The sequence below is a fragment of the Schistocerca serialis genome, chromosome 6 (assembly GCF_023864345.2).
Source record: "Schistocerca serialis cubense isolate TAMUIC-IGC-003099 chromosome 6, iqSchSeri2.2, whole genome shotgun sequence".
Lineage (NCBI taxonomy): Eukaryota > Metazoa > Arthropoda > Insecta > Orthoptera > Acrididae > Schistocerca > Schistocerca serialis.
Genome location: NC_064643.1, coordinates 409158801 through 409174680, shown reverse-complemented (window position 1 = coordinate 409174680; position 15880 = coordinate 409158801). Strand labels below are relative to the sequence as shown.

At 40.3% G+C, this 15880-nt stretch overlaps 1 protein-coding gene across 5 annotated transcripts in view; it reads left to right on the top strand.

Annotated features, from left to right (window-relative positions):
• The window catches only part of LOC126484226 (peroxisomal membrane protein 11B), a 135153-nt gene that overhangs the window by 53476 nt on the left and 65797 nt on the right, over positions 1 to 15880 (top strand). For 3 of the 5 annotated variants that reach the window (XR_007587826.1, XR_007587824.1, XR_007587825.1), the window contains exon 4: positions 6876 to 7029. The exons of the other annotated variants lie outside the window; for them this stretch is intronic. The gene's annotated coding sequence lies outside the window, so the exon portion shown is untranslated. The remainder of the gene's footprint in view (positions 1 to 6875; positions 7030 to 15880) is intronic. 5 annotated transcript variants of the gene reach the window in all.

Here is a 15880-nt window from a genome sequence, read left to right as displayed (position 1 = left end):
TCCCATCCCGGTCCGTCTGCATACACCTCCGTGGTGTAAACCTAGGCCGCAGATTTGTCTGGACCTTTCGCACAACCCGAAGGACTCAGTTACTCCTGCCGCTCTCCACTGTCCCTTCCTCTCGATTCTCGATGTGTTCCAGGGTTCTGAAGTGGTTTACACTGACAGCTCGATGGCTGACGGTTGTGTCGGCTTCGCCTACACCGACAGAGGTAATTTTGAACAGCATTACTTGCCCAATGGCTGCAGTGCATTCACTGCAGAGCTGGTGGCCCTCTCTTGTGCACTTCAGTATATCCGTTCATGCCCCGGGGAATAGTTTCTTCTGTGTACTGACTCCTTGAGCAGCCTACAAGTTATCGACCAGTGCTACCCTCGCCATCCTTTGGTAACATGCATCCGGGAGTCCATCTATGCCCCGGACTGGTCCCATTGTTCAGAGGTGTTTGTGTGGACTCCAGGACACGTCGGTATCCCAGGCAATGAACTTGCTGACAGGCTGGCCAAACAGTCTATGTGGAAACCATTTCTGAAAATGGGCATCTCCGAACCTGACCTGCGTTCTGACTTACGCCGTAGGGTTTTTCGGCTTTGGGAGACGGAATGGCATAACAGTACACACAACAAACTGCGTGTCGTTAAGGAGACTACGAATGTTCTCTCGTAGGGAATCAGTTGTCCTCTGGCGGCTCTGCATTGGCTACACCTGCGCTGTGAAGACCTGCCTGAGATGTGATGCCCGGTTGACAGTGGCCCGTATTTTGGTGCACTGTCCTACTTTGACTGCCCAGCGACAAAATCCTGTGTTACCAGACTCACCGCAGCTAATTTTATCTGACAACGCCTCATCAGCTGATTTAGTTTTACGTTTTATCAGTGAGGGTGGGTTTTATCATTTGGTCTAAGTTTTAGTGCATATCCTTTGTCCCTGTGAATGTTCTCTCGTAGGGAATCAGTTGTCCTCTGGCGGCTCTGCATTGGCTACACCTGCGCTGTGAAGACCTGCCTGAGATGTGATGCCCGGTTGACAGTGGCCCGTATTTTGGTGCACTGTCCTACTTTGACTGCCCAGCGACAAAATCCTGTGTTACCAGACTCACCGCAGCTAATTTTATCTGACAACGCCTCATCAGCTGATTTAGTTTTACGTTTTATCAGTGAGGGTGGGTTTTATCATTTGGTCTAAGTTTTAGTGCATATCCTTTGTCCCTGTGAATGTTCTCTCGTAGGGAATCAGTTGTCCTCTGGCGGCTCTGCATTGGCTACACCTGCGCTGTGAAGACCTGCCTGAGATGTGATGCCCGGTTGACAGTGGCCCGTATTTTGGTGCACTGTCCTACTTTGACTGCCCAGCGACAAAATCCTGTGTTACCAGACTCACCGCAGCTAATTTTATCTGACAACGCCTCATCAGCTGATTTAGTTTTACGTTTTATCAGTGAGGGTGGGTTTTATCATTTGGTCTAAGTTTTAGTGCATATCCTTTGTCCCTGTGTGTCCTCCACCCTTGTTGTTCTAGGGTGGAGGTTTTAATGTGTTGCATAGTGGCTGGCTTCTCCTTTTTTATTCTCATGGTCAGCCAGCTGTGGTAATCTGCATTGTTGTTTTAATCTCTTCATCCCATTTCTTGTGTTTCTGTGGTTTTCTTCTCCCTGTTTGTCCATTTACAGGTTTGTTGCTCATCATCATTCTTGTGATTTTTTTTTTCCTTTCATTCCGTTTTGAATTGTCAGTCTCGTTTGTTTTATTCTCGCACTTGTGGCATTGTTTTATTTGGAACAGATCTCGTAGTTTGGTCCCTTTCCCCCCTCTTTTAACCCAACCGACCAACCAACCAACCAAAGCGGTTTGTGTTGCTATGTTGTGGAAATGCTGGCTGGGCATGGAAACAATGACAAAGTTCAAATGCTTCGATGATAAATGTGTGATTTTGAAGTGAGCTCTTGCTTGTCTTTATTTAGATGAATCTAACATCCTTATCAGGTACACTTTCATTTGGTTGGGAATTTTTTTCTCTGAAATGACTTCAAGGAAATGAAAGCATCTTAAACAAAATAGTTGTAGTAAACAGGCATAAGTTTTCATTTGTACATAATTCACTTCCAAATCCTCAACAAGCATGTTCACTTTGTCTACTTTAACATATTTCATGTGTTTGGTTTATTTACAAATTTGTCATTTATTAGTTGCTTATTACATTGCCAGTATGTAAGACTTTAGAAGCGATTCAAGTTAAAAGATTAACTCTAGAGATTATCCTCTGAAATAAATTGGCATACAGAAGAGTGTTGATTGGGTAACAGACTACAGCCACTAAGATCCAAAGTTCATTTCTCAGTTGGCCACAGGATTATTTGTCACTTACAGCTTACTTCACCTCTGGCAGTTCATAGACCTGAAAAATATGTTGTTGTCCTAGGGTTTGGAATTCACATTTAACTATGGCTACCCCAATACGTGGCTAGATCATTCAGTTCAAACATCAGAGGAAGGTAAATGCATACCACCTCAAACAGGAACATGCCTAATAAAACATTGTGGTGTTCAAACCAACCTTCAGATTGAAAGATTTACCTCTTCACAAATTTATCACTTATAATACGACCAGAACATCGACAAGAATTGTATTAAATTTTGAGCTAGTCATTTTTTATCAATTCTAGGAAGTATTTTTCTTTTCAGGAACAAAATGTATTTTTAGAATAAATTTGTGCATTTCAAAAGTGCTTCCAAAAGTAATGAAATACCCTTGACCTTGCATATGTTTTCCCATGCAAAATATTTTAATCAACTGTTTCCATTACAGTCACATATTTTTAAACTGTTATCTTGATAGGTTGTGTTGTAGATGCTCGAAATTCTGTCAGTTCCCATGAATCTGAGAACTTCTATATTTTCCATAAATTTTTTTCTGAAGCAATAAGTTCATGTACCGTGTAGATGTAAATCTAGGAAATGTAGGGTATTGAACTGTTTATTGATTGCACATGATTATTAAAGACTTGGCACACATCTTATGAAATCCTGAAAGTAAATGTTAAGAATTTCAGTGTGACACTTATTTTCATTTTTCTTTATTTGTTGTAAAATTCATAGAAGGTATATACATACTTATATCCACCATTTATCAACCGTAAAGATTGCTTGCCTACCTCATAAGCTATCCACAGTGACTGTGTGTTTTGCCATCCATTTAGATTTAACCTGCAGATGTCTTAGATCTTTCATGATTTTTCAATAGTTTGCTTACTGAATGTGCGAAGAATATGTTCCTTCAGGTGTCCCCATCACTGCAACTTTGGCTCTAATGTTTAGATGTACAAACTCCATCTGTGGACCATCAGTGCCTCCTTCTTAATTTTCTACACTAGGTATGTTTAACACAGTAGATCGTATATTTCCTGGATCCTCCTCCTCCAGCCATCCGCATCTTGCACTGGACCAAGTATCCTCTGAAATTACTTATTCAGATGCTGTTCTCTTTGTACACATTGGTGATACTCAGTCTCAGTTCTGTACAATGCCACTGGAACTAATATTTCATTATATGCATCACATGGTGATCTCATTATGTTTCATGATGAAGTATCTTCTGGAGACATTAACTGTAATCTGCAGTTTTCTCTCAGCTGCAACTTGTCATTTTTAAACCAGTTGGCCAGGTGATAAAAATTTTCTGTGTAGGCCAAACTAGGATCTTCAACTTAGAGGGACTCTCAGCACTGTTCCTCTGGATAGCTCCAGCACTTAGATCTCAGCACTGAGTCAGGGTGACTTTGCTTACATTTTGGACTAAGGTCCTCACACTGTCTTAAAATATTTCCACTACAGACTGCCAGGGCTGTAATCAGCATATGCTAACAAATATGTTCGTTCTTTTGGATTGACATCTGTCTCACTAGTTACAGCGTACTACAAAGATGAATTACAGAACAAAACACCTAAACTGTTCACTTTTAATGTCTTTTGATATAACGATATATTGTTACTGATTTCATCCAGATGAACTAAAGTGACAAGATGAATTTACATACTTAACTTTCTTTCTATAATTCCCTACCCTATAGAAAAGTATATGCCCCTATGTTGTCTCCTGTCCCCTGCACATCTAATTGCAGTTTTGAAACGGTGGTGGAAATATTTGACCAGTTAACTACTGCATAGTGCTTTCCAAGAGTTGAATAAACAAAACAGCTATACATAAGAAACTTCAGTCATCAGTAATATTTTCTCCTTCACTATTTACAACAATCTGCCAACACTGGGGTAACTTCTCAATTCCACAGCTGTAGAAATCACATTGTTTTAAGGGGAAGAACTCGACAAGCCATGTTCAAAGCACATTTTCATCCGGAAAGGAAGTTCCTTGAAGACTGTTTGATAGAGAGCGGAAAATAAGAAAATCTGAGGGTGCGAAGATTAGGTAAATTAAGTTTGGTGTGGAAGTCATTCCACACCCTACCTCCACATAGTGTTTTCTGCCAGTCCAGCAGAATGTGGATGGGCATTATTGTGTAGTAGCATCACATTACTCAGTCTTCCTGCTCGTATCTTGAGTTACGTCTGCAAGACATCTCAGTTGTTGACAAAAAGTCAGCATTGGTGGTTACATCTTGGGAAAGCACTTCGTAGTACACTACACAGTCAGTGTTCCACCAGATGTATAACGTTATCTTTTGTGGATGCACATAGATTTTTGTGCATGGAGTTGCTGCTTTGTTTGGGCTCAACCGTTCCTTTCTTCCCCTTGTGTTAGCATAAAGTCACCATTTCTTGTCACCAGTGACAGTACAGGATAGGAATGGTCAGTGTTGTTCATGAGCCAAAAGAGATGCACATATGGCCATCCGCTAATTTTTATAATTTTGTCTTCGAGCATGCGGTACCTGTACACTTGATTTTTGAATCTTTCCCATTGCATGCAAGTGTTGCATCATAGTGGAATGATGACAGTGCTTCATGTTTGTCAGTTCTTGAGTACACTGATTACATATCACTGTGCATTAAAGCATTTAAATGATCATCAAACCCCGAAGGTCTTCCTGATTGTGGAGAGTCACAAATGTAAAAACGATCCTCATCAAAACGAGAAAACAGTTTTCTTGTTATACTCTGTCCACTGGCATTATCCCCATACATGACACAATTTTTTAGGCTGCTTCCGTTGCGTAACCCCTCCGTTGAACTCTTAACAGAAGAGTGTATGTCAAATATTCAGATTTCTCCACTTGGCACTCAATGTTCCAGCGTCCACACCATCTCTAAATGACAAAATGACTATATATGAATTGGGATAGTAACAGTGAACTACAAATGAAAACTGTCAGTCAATAATTAAACCCATAGTAGCTGCAATACCAACATGCAAAACAAAAATGCTATGAACTTGTGCATCAACCTAATATTTATATTTTGCTGCACTAGATTAGTTATGTACCAACTGCACAGTAAATGGCATGGCAGTGGAGATTGTGTCGTAACTTAAAGTAACTGTCCTGATTCCTGTCATCCATTTCCTAGATGTGGAGATGGAAAATTGAGAGAAATTGTGAATGTTTGCTTCTCTAAAATAGTGGCACATTCTTAACTGCCATGTCATTTACTGGATGGTTCCCAGTTTTCAATGAAGCCATCATTAGCAACTGCTTTAAGAATTCTTTGATATGTGATAAAAGACCTTATTAAATTCAGTGCAGATTGTAGTATGAGGTACTCAACCTGTGTATCAGCCACATGTGTATTTTTTGTATTTTCTGAAAAGTTTGCTTTAAACAATAATTTGTTGCTGTTAAAATTTGATTTACTGAAAGAGTATGTCCACCATGTATTTTTAGAAAATCAAAATACAAAATGTAATATTTAATTTGTTAACTGAATAATTTTTCTTTTCTTTTCATGAGTTTTCATAAATATGAGGGCAAGCTGAAAAGTAATGATTCCAATTTTTTTCTGTGACAACCTTTAAAGCGTTTTAAATAAAACAAACTTTTCCTCTACATCTTTGTTCCTCATGTCTACATATTTATTCCTGAATATAGTCACCCTGCCGACAGTCACATTCCTTCCAATGAAAGACCAGTTAGTTGACACCGTTGCTGTAGAGTGTTTGAAGTTGGTGACAGAGCCATAACTTCATCTCCTCTTGCACCACTTCATCACTATCAAGGTGACGTCCACAAAGGTGTTATAGTTTTGGAAAGAGATGAATATCAGATGGGCCCAACTTGGGACTGTATGGAGAACCCAAGGAAATGCCTCAGTGCAGCATTCACTGTACATAGCTTTCATTATTTTATGGATTTCTATTGGAGACATGTTTTCTGCTGTTAGAAACTTGATTACAGCATGCTGTTTCTCATGCATTGACATAGTTAAGTTACACACAGCCATGTTACATGCTGCAATGTAGGTCCCTATAGCGGCAGAGGCTTGAAACTTAAGTCAGCAGAGTGGGAAAGTAGATAAAGTAATAGGCGTGACGTGTAATACCTTAACCAATATTGAGAACAGAATGGATAGTTTGGAGGCATTACTTCTCAGCAAGCCTTTGTATACATCAGGTTTTTTTTTTTAATAACTGGTCAAGATAGATGACATTCAGCATTATGTATAACTTATTATTATAGCTACTTTCAATTTTCCTTCTGCGAACTGCACTTAGTATTTTTAAATAAAGTACACTGCAGAAGAATAATTTTTAATATGGTATATGTTCTCCATATTTATAGAAACAAAACTTTCTGCACAGTATAATTGTTAGTGATTTTTAAATCTGGACGTAATTTCAGAAATTTAGGCTTTTGCTTAGTTTATTATTTATTTACAATTTTTTGACCACATAATCTTGTTGCATGCAATGTATCATTGTTGTGCAGGGTGGATTCCACAGAAGTGGTATTACAGAAGATACTCGAGATTTTAAGTAAAAGGGGCTTCTAACAAGAGCCCTGATGCTAACAGTTACCAGGCTGTAGATAACACGCACCTAGGTATTGCTGTTTGAAGCAGTCAGTGGCAGTTGTGGAGAAGGTTGTATACAGATTTTTATTAAAACTGCTGTGAATTAACATTTATTTGGTGATAGTGAAAGAATGACTTAACATCAGTTTCTTCATTAACATGCTGCCTCCTTGTAGGCTAACATTCTACCTCCTTGTAGGCTGTCCTTTAAGGTGTTGATACTAATGTCCCAATAACTTAGTAGTTTTTGGGCATGCATCTGGGACATCAGTCCTGGACACATGCTTGAAAAATTATTATTGCATATTCCATCCACAGGAGAAACTTGAAAAATCACATCCCAGTAATGTACACAAAATCAGTATACATGCATGACCTTACTATTGGGTGATTGCTGTAGTGATGGTACTGATGCAGCCTTTTAAAAGAACATTTTGTATTGTACAGAACAGCGAAGAGAACTATTTTTGAGTGTCATTCATATATTGTGTGGATGTGGGTAACCTGATTATTCTTAATGCTTGTTCAAAATAGGCCTGAATTTAGGTAATTGACTGATTTTTATTAATTAATTCATAAAGATCCACAGATAACATCAAGAAGAACCTTCAGGCATGTAGAATTAATCAAAATATACATTAAGAAAGCATAAACTAATGATAGAAACCGAATCTGTGGGCTTTATTAACAATAAAATGTCACTGTACTGCTTAATGCTATTCATTCGTATGCCAGCTAAATCTGTCCAAGTAGTTCAAAAAGAAAGAGGCTACTTTTTAAAAAAAATCCTTTGCTAACACTGTATTCTAAATAATAAGTTACTTACACCTGTAGATACTGAGTCCTCATTGCAATACATTGGTTATCATTCAGGTGTACAGACAACATTGTTACTTGCTGCGTAACTAACAGAAATTTTCAATCTTCGAATCTTGCTATATGGATAAATTGTAGAAAGTATCACTATCGAGATTTGTTTTAATTATCTTTTGAATTGGTTGCGATTCACTTTTTGTTTCATATAGCAGGGGAGCTCGATGATGCCTTTGTACCAGAATACATAAATCCACTCTGAACCCAAGACAAGGGAAATAATTTGTGTGTCGTATTGTAACTGTATGTATCACAATTCAAGCAACAATTTTTAAGAAGTAAATGTGCTAGGAAACAAGTGCAAGAATTCAAAGATACAGAAAAATACTTCTGATAAATGTGTGGTTATCTACTTTACTGCCCATTTCTGTGGGATTCGCATGTTATGTTCACCCACTCTGTGTTTAGTTCCAGGCCTATAACTGTCAATGTGAACCTTGCATTTTGTTATGAAGGTAAGGCTTTGTCCATCCAAAAGGGTTACATTAATACTATAAACATTTACTTTGTCAAGGATAATTTTGTGATCGACACAAATGCTTTGGTAAGCTATCAGATGTACAATTTTTCCTGTTTACCTCCTCCAAGGTGGTGTTTGTGAGGTCTTGTTCTACTTCATCTGTGGTGAATGGAACACAGTTAACAAATTCAATTCAGTTAAATGAGTCTGTATTCTCTGTTACTTTCTAAAACACGTTTGAAAATATTGGAAATAGTGAAATAAGTATGTAATTGGAGAGGGCCTCTTTGTCTCTAGTTTTTTAGCATGGATGTTACTACACCATATTTTTTAGTTAGGGCATGATCGATTGGGAAAATAGCTTAAGGGTAAAGCTTATAAAGTAAGGAAATAATTTTAATATTATTCTAAAAATACAATCATTGCTGCTTAACCTCCAGATAGGTGCGCTTTCTGGTCGGACAAGGGCAGTTATGCATCTCTCGCAGATACCACTTGTTGTTAATAAACTTAATGTCTCTTTAAGCACTAAATTTTTATCGTAAAAGTAATATTAGATATTATTCATGGGCTATACAAACAAAAGCAAGGTAAAAAATTTATTTAAAAATAAAGCTGTTATGTTTCAAAATACACATTTTCTTCTCATAGCTTCTCGAGATACTGATACTTACCTTTCAGTGTATGAATGTCAAATTTGTACAGGATTATGCTTGAAATTTTGGTTTCTCAATATACTGAAGTTATTTAGAAGTTGAAATACAATCAATGCAAACATTTCTTGAATGGTGTAAACAAAACATACCGTCAACATATCTCACATTTGAAACTGGTGATTATTTAGAAGGAAAGATAATCATTGCAAACAGTTCTTGAATGTTGTAAACAAGTAAACTGTTCACATATGAAACTGGCGATTCTCATTTTCTTTCTAACTAAACATGGCCTACATATTTTCTTCAGAGGCTCCTGAGCTTGATCTTCTTCTCCTCTTACTTCTTGCTGTTGGTGTTCATCTTTTGTGTACAACACATTTAAAACTTTTGTGTGGAGGTCTCAAGTTACTTTAGTACTTCTCCTTGTTACATGTTGCTGCACAAGTTCGTTAGAAAGATATTTGATATATTTTCTTCTCTTGAAATTATTACCGGTGTTTCCTTTCCAAATTATAAATGAATTTATGGCAGCAACATTCACCATCGAGAAAAACACCATCAAAGGCCATTGATTTGTGTTCACTGCAACATTGAAAGACCCAAAGTGTTTGTCGTCAGTATCAATGCCTCCTTTTGTGTGACTGTAAAAAGTTATAGTTTCTGGTTTTTTGAGATCACCCATTCCTTCATAGATTTTTCCATCACTGTGAAAGCTGGATATCAACAAAACATTCTTGTACTTTTTTGGCACTTATGAAATAAGTGTTGCCTCTTTGCGAAAACCCGACAGACTTGACTGGGGTTCTCGTTTTCTGCTCGCTGTGAATTTTGGAGGAATCTGAGGCCTATTTTTATGTAACATGCCAATATATGATGTTTTTTTTTTTTTATGCCTATTCCTTTACCAAATAGTAATCTGTAAACCAATTGTCGGCCTTGATACAATGTCAGATGTTTTATTACTTACTCTAAATGGACCTTCTGGTTGGCTTCCAGCGCATATTTCCATATTACATGTATAATATAGCAGAGAGTCTACCAAAGCACACATTATGCCATATTTGCTTGGCTTTTTTGGCACGTATTATATGAAGCCGCATGTACCTCGAAAAGCCTAGAGTTTTTCATCGACTGTGTCATCTTCATCAAGTGAAAAGCATTTTTGACAGTTCACAACAAATTCTTCAAAAATAATTCTCATAGGAGCTAGGCGGTCAGTTTTTCTTCGTTCTCCTCTTGTTTCCACATCATGAAAACGAATAGATCGCATTAAAAACTTCATTCATAACGATTAGGAAGTCATCCATCCACCATAGGTCGTCAAGATTCAGACGATTCACGTGGTACATCCCCAGCGAGATAAAGCAGCCCGAATAGGGCTTTCGTTTCTGCTATGTCTGTCTTTTGAGTGTCCCTTGAACGAGAATAGTTATATTGTATCGTAAGAATAAATTTGTAATTTCTTAGACTTTCCCGGCGATTTGATGACATCTCGTGGAAATCGGGTTTTCTGCCGGATATCGGCGTCTTCCAAACACGATATTTCGACGTCATTACTTGACGTCTTCATCAGGTGTTCCCTGAGACTGTCTCAGGGAACACCTGATGAAGACATCAAGTAATGACGTCGAAATATCGTGTTTGGAAGACGCTGATATCCGGCAGAAAACCCGATTTCCACGAGATGTCAAGAATAAATTTGTTTGTATTTTCTACAATACATTGAATATTAATGTCAGAGAGACTGATGACCATAGATGTTAAGTCCCATAGTGCTCAGAGCCATTAATGTCAGAGATGAGGCATTTCCGTAATTCTAGAATATTAGTCACATTTTTCGTAGGTCTGATTACTCCAGGCAGATGAAGTAAACATTTTGTTTACCTCGTCTTTGCCTGTTCCTTGGCTTTTTTTGCCATGACCAAACGTCAATTATTTTTTTATTTTTCCTTTGAACAGCTTGAGATGTTGATTTCTCATCTATGTCATCTTCTGAGCTGGACTGACCACTCAGTTTCATATCAGAATCTCCATATGTTTCTGATACATGTTTTTCTTCATCAGTGTTGCTGTCCTCTATAAAACTGATGTCCTGATCATACTCATCATTGGTACCGTGCAGAATTGCATTTATCACAGCTTCAACACCCACAGGATTGTTTAAATTATTCATCTCTTTGTCCCTCATAGCACCTAAGAAATAAATATGAAGCGAAACTGAATAAATAAAATATACAAGCATTGAAGGTCGCGCGTATCTGACACGTACAATTTAATTTAATTTCATTGTCGATTCAAGACACATTAACACCACTTTAAATTACTAATAAGCATTACACATTCAACAATAAATAATGGAAAATGAAAAGTTAAAAACTTACACAGAGGGTCGTGCGTATTCCTCAGTTACGAAACATGTGTTACTAGTTTGTTGTTTACAGTAGTGGGCAGAGGCCAGGACTGGAGTAGGATGGGGTCAAAAGAGGAAGCTAGAATAAAGGAGGGATTTCCCTCCCTCTCTTGCAAGAAAAGGTAATGAACATTATCACTGCGTATCTGATAAATACACATACCTATCGGAAGGTTAAGAAAGATCTAAACATTGATAAAAGGTACATGGATGTATACTGAGGTGAGTGCTTGGAAGCCAAATTAATTATAAGATAATAGAGGGAAACATTCCACGCGGGAAAAATATATTTAAAAACAAAGATGATGTGACTTACCATACGAAAGCGCTGGCAGGTTGATAGACACACAAACAGACACATACATACACACAAAATTCAAGCTTTCGCAACAAACTGTTGCCTCATCAGGAAAGAGGGAAGGAGAGGGAAAGACGAAAGGAAGTGGGTTTTAAGGGAGAGGGTAAGGAGTCATTCCAATCCCGGGAGCGGAAAGACTTACCTTAGGGGAAAAAAAGGACGGGTATACACTCGCGCACACACACACATATCCATCCACACATATACAGACACAAGCAGACATATTTAAAGACAAATAGTTTGGCAGAGATGTCAGTCGAGGCGGAGGTGCAGAGGCAAAGATGATGTTGAATGACAGGTGGGGTATGAGTGGCGGCAACTTGAAATTAGCGGAGATTGAGGCCTGGTGGGTAACGGGAAGAGAGGATATATTGAAGAGCAAGTTCCCATCTCCGGAGTTCGGATAGGTTGGTGTTGGTGGGAAGTATCCAGATAACCCGGACGGTGTAACACTGTGCCAAGATGTGCTGGCCATGCACCAAGGCATGTTTAGCCACAGGGAGATCCTCATTACCAACAAACACTGTCTGCCTGTGTCCATTCATGCAAATGGACAGTTTGTTGCTGGTCATTCCCACATAGAATGCATCACAGTGTAGGCAGGTCAGTTGGTAAATCACGTGGGTGCTTTCACATGTGGCTCTGCCTTTGATCGTGTACACCTTCCGGGTTACAGGACTGGAGTAGATGGTGGTGGGAGGGTGCATGGGACAGGTTTTACACCGGGGGCGGTTACAAGGATAGGAGCCAGAGGGTAGGGAAGGTGGTTTGGGGATTTCATAGGGATGAACTAACAGGTTACGAAGGTTAGGTGGACGGCGGAAAGACACTCTTGGTGGAGTGGGGAGGATTTCATGAAGGATGGATCTCATTTCAGGGCAGGATTTGAGGAAGTCGTATCCCTGCTGGAGAGCCACATTCAGAGTCTGGTCAAGTCCCGGAAAGTATCCTGTCACAAGTGGGGCACTTTTGTGTTTCTTCTGTGGGGGATTCTGGGTTTGAGTGGATGAGGAAGTGTCTCTGGTTATTTGCTTCTGTACCAGGTCGGGAGGGTAGTTGCGGGATGCGAAAGCTGTTGTCAGGTTGTTAGTATAATGGTTCAGGGATTCCGGACTGGAGCAGATTCGTTTGCCACGAAGACCTAGGGTTTAGGGAAGGGACCGTTTGATGTGGAATGGGTGGCAGCTATCATAATGGAGGTACTGTTGCTTGTTGGTGGGTTTGATGTGAACAGACGTGTGAAGCTGGCCATTGGACAGGTGGAGGTCAACGTCAAGGAAAGTGGCATGGGATTTGGAGTAGGACCAGGTGAATCTGATGGAACCAAAGGAGTTGAGGTTGGAGAGGAAATTCTGGAGTTCTTCCTCACTGAGAGTCCAGATCATGAAGATGTCATCAATAAATCTGTACCAAACTTTGGGTTGGCAGGCCTGGGTAACCAAGAAGGCTTCCTCTAAGCGACCCATGAATAGGTTGGCGTATGAGGGGGCCATCCTGGTACCCATGGCTTTTCCCTTTAATTGTTAGTATGTCTGGCCTTCAAAAGTGAAGAAGTTGTGGGTCAGGATGAAGCTGGCTAAGGTGATGAGGAAAGAGGCTTTAGGTAGGGTGGCAGGTGATCGGCGTTAAAGGGAAATGCTCCATCGCAGCGAGGCCCTGGACGTGCGGAATATTTGTGTACAAGGAAGTGGCATCAATGGTTACAAGGATGGTTTCCGGGGGTAACACATTGGGTAAGGATTCCAGGTGTTCGAGAAAGTGGTTGGTGTCTTTGATGAAGGATGGGAGACTGCATGTAATGGGTTGAAGGTGTTGATATACGTACGCAGAGATACGTTCTGTGGGGGCTTGGTAACCAGCTACAATGGGGCGGCCGGGATGATTGGGTTTGTGGATTTTAGGAAGAAGGTAGAAGGTAGGGGTGCGGGGTGTCGGTGGGGACAGGAGGTTGATGGAGTCAGGTGAAAGGTTTTGCAGGGGGCCTAAGGTTCTGAGGATTCCTTGAAGCTCCGCCTGGACATCGGGAATGGGGTTACCTTGGCAAACTTTGTATGTGGTGTTGTCTGAAAGCTGACGCAGTCCCTCAGCCACATACTCCCGACAATCAAGTACCACGGTCGTGGAACCCTTGTCCGCTGGAAGAATGACGATGGATCGGTCAGCTTTCAGATCACAGATAGCCTGGGCTTCAGCAATGGTGATGTTGGGAGTAGGATTAAGGTTTTTTTAAGAAGGATTGAGATGCAAGGCTGGAAGTCAGAAATTCCTGGAAGGTTTGGAGAGGGTGATTTTGAGGAAGAGGAGGTGGGTCCCGCTGCGACGGAGGACGGAACTGTTCCGGACAGGGTTCAATTTGGATGGTGTCTTGGGGAGTTGGATCATTAGGAGTAGGATTAGGATCATTTTTCTTCGTGGCAAAGTGATATTTCCAGCAGAGAGTACGAGTGTAGGACAGTAAATCTTTGACGAGGGCTGTTTGGTTGAATCTGGGAGTGGGGCTGAAGGTGAGGCCTTTGGATAGGACAGAGGTTTTGGATTGGGAGAGAGGTTTGGAGGAAAGGTTAACTACTGAATTAGGGTGTTGTGGTTCCAGATTGTGTTGATTGGAATTTTGAGGTTTTGAAGGGAGTGGAGCTGGAAGTGGGAGATTGGGTAGATGGGAGAGACTGGGTTTGTGTGCAATGAGAGGAGGTTGAGGTTTGCTGGAAAGGTTGTGAAGGGTGATTGAGTTGCCTTTCCGGAGGTGGGAAACCAGGAGATTCGATAGTTTTTTGAGGTGGAGGATGGCATGCTGTTCTAATTTACGGTTGGTCTGTAGGAGGATGCTCTGAACAGCCGGTGTGGATGTGGGAGAGGAAAGATTAAGGACTTTTATTAAGGATAGGAGTTGATGGGTGTGTTCATTGGCTGAGTTGATGTGTAGGTGAAGGATTAGGTGGGTGAGGGCAATGGATTGTTCAGTTTGGAACTGGTATAGAGACTGATGGAAAGAAGGGTTGCAGCCAGAGATAGGAACGTTAAGTGTGAGGCCTTTGCGGGTAATGCCAAATGTCAGACAAGCCTGAGAAAATAGAATATGGGAGCGTAATCTGGCTAGGGCGAAGGCATGTTTGCGGAGGGAATGTAAATAAAACTTAATGGGGTCGTTGTGGGGGGTGTTGTGAGGGTGACATGGTATTAGAAGGTGGAAAGTGTACCATGAGGAAATGAAAATGAAAATAAAAATATATGGGGAGGGATAAAGGTGGACTGGAAAGTAACTGGAGATCTGGTGTGAAAAAAGGCGAAAAGGTGTTGGTTACAGCTGGGCTATGTTGGACTTGGGTTGGTAGACAACGATGTGCACAAAGGTTAGGTGGTTGTGTTGCCGCCAAAACACGTTAGAGGACGGAGAAATTCAGGAAAATTTTGAAAAAACTGCGTGTAATATATTAAAAGGAGTGGTTTTGTGGTGGCAGATTATGAAAATGAAGCTAACAATTGTCTGACGAAGAAATAATGTCGTTAAAACCTGTGGGAAGCGGCTAAAAATTATCAGTGATGTGGGAAAAACGGAAATGGAAATAAAGTGAAAGTTATTAGAACTAGCCGAAATGGTTGTTTAAAAGGTGAAAGGAACTGTTTGTGAACTAGTAATGGTGGATTTTATAGCGGCGGTAGTGTTGAAAGCGGCAAAAAAATTTTGTTGGTAATTATTTGTAAGTGGGTTACGTATTATTGAGTATATATAGGCGGGATAAAATTGTATAGCAGATTACGGTAAAAAGGAGAAGGTGAATACAAAGTGAAACTACTGGCAAAAACAGAAAGAGAAAATAAGACGACAGAAAAGATTTCGAAATGCAACAGGGAACAGCCATGGGTACCAGGATGGCCCCCTCGTACGCCAACCTATTCATGGGTCGCTTAGAGGAAGCCTTCTTGGTTACCCAGGCCTGCCAACCCAAAGTTTGGTACAGATTTATTGATGACATCTTCATGATCTGGACTCACAGTGAAGAAGAACTCCAGAATTTCCTCTCCAACCTCAACTCCTTTGGTTCCATCAGATTCACCTGGTCCTACTCCAAATCCCATGCCACTTTCCTTGACTTTGACCTCCACCTGTCCAATGGCCAGCTTCACACGTCGGTTCACATCAAACCCACCAACAAGCAACAGTA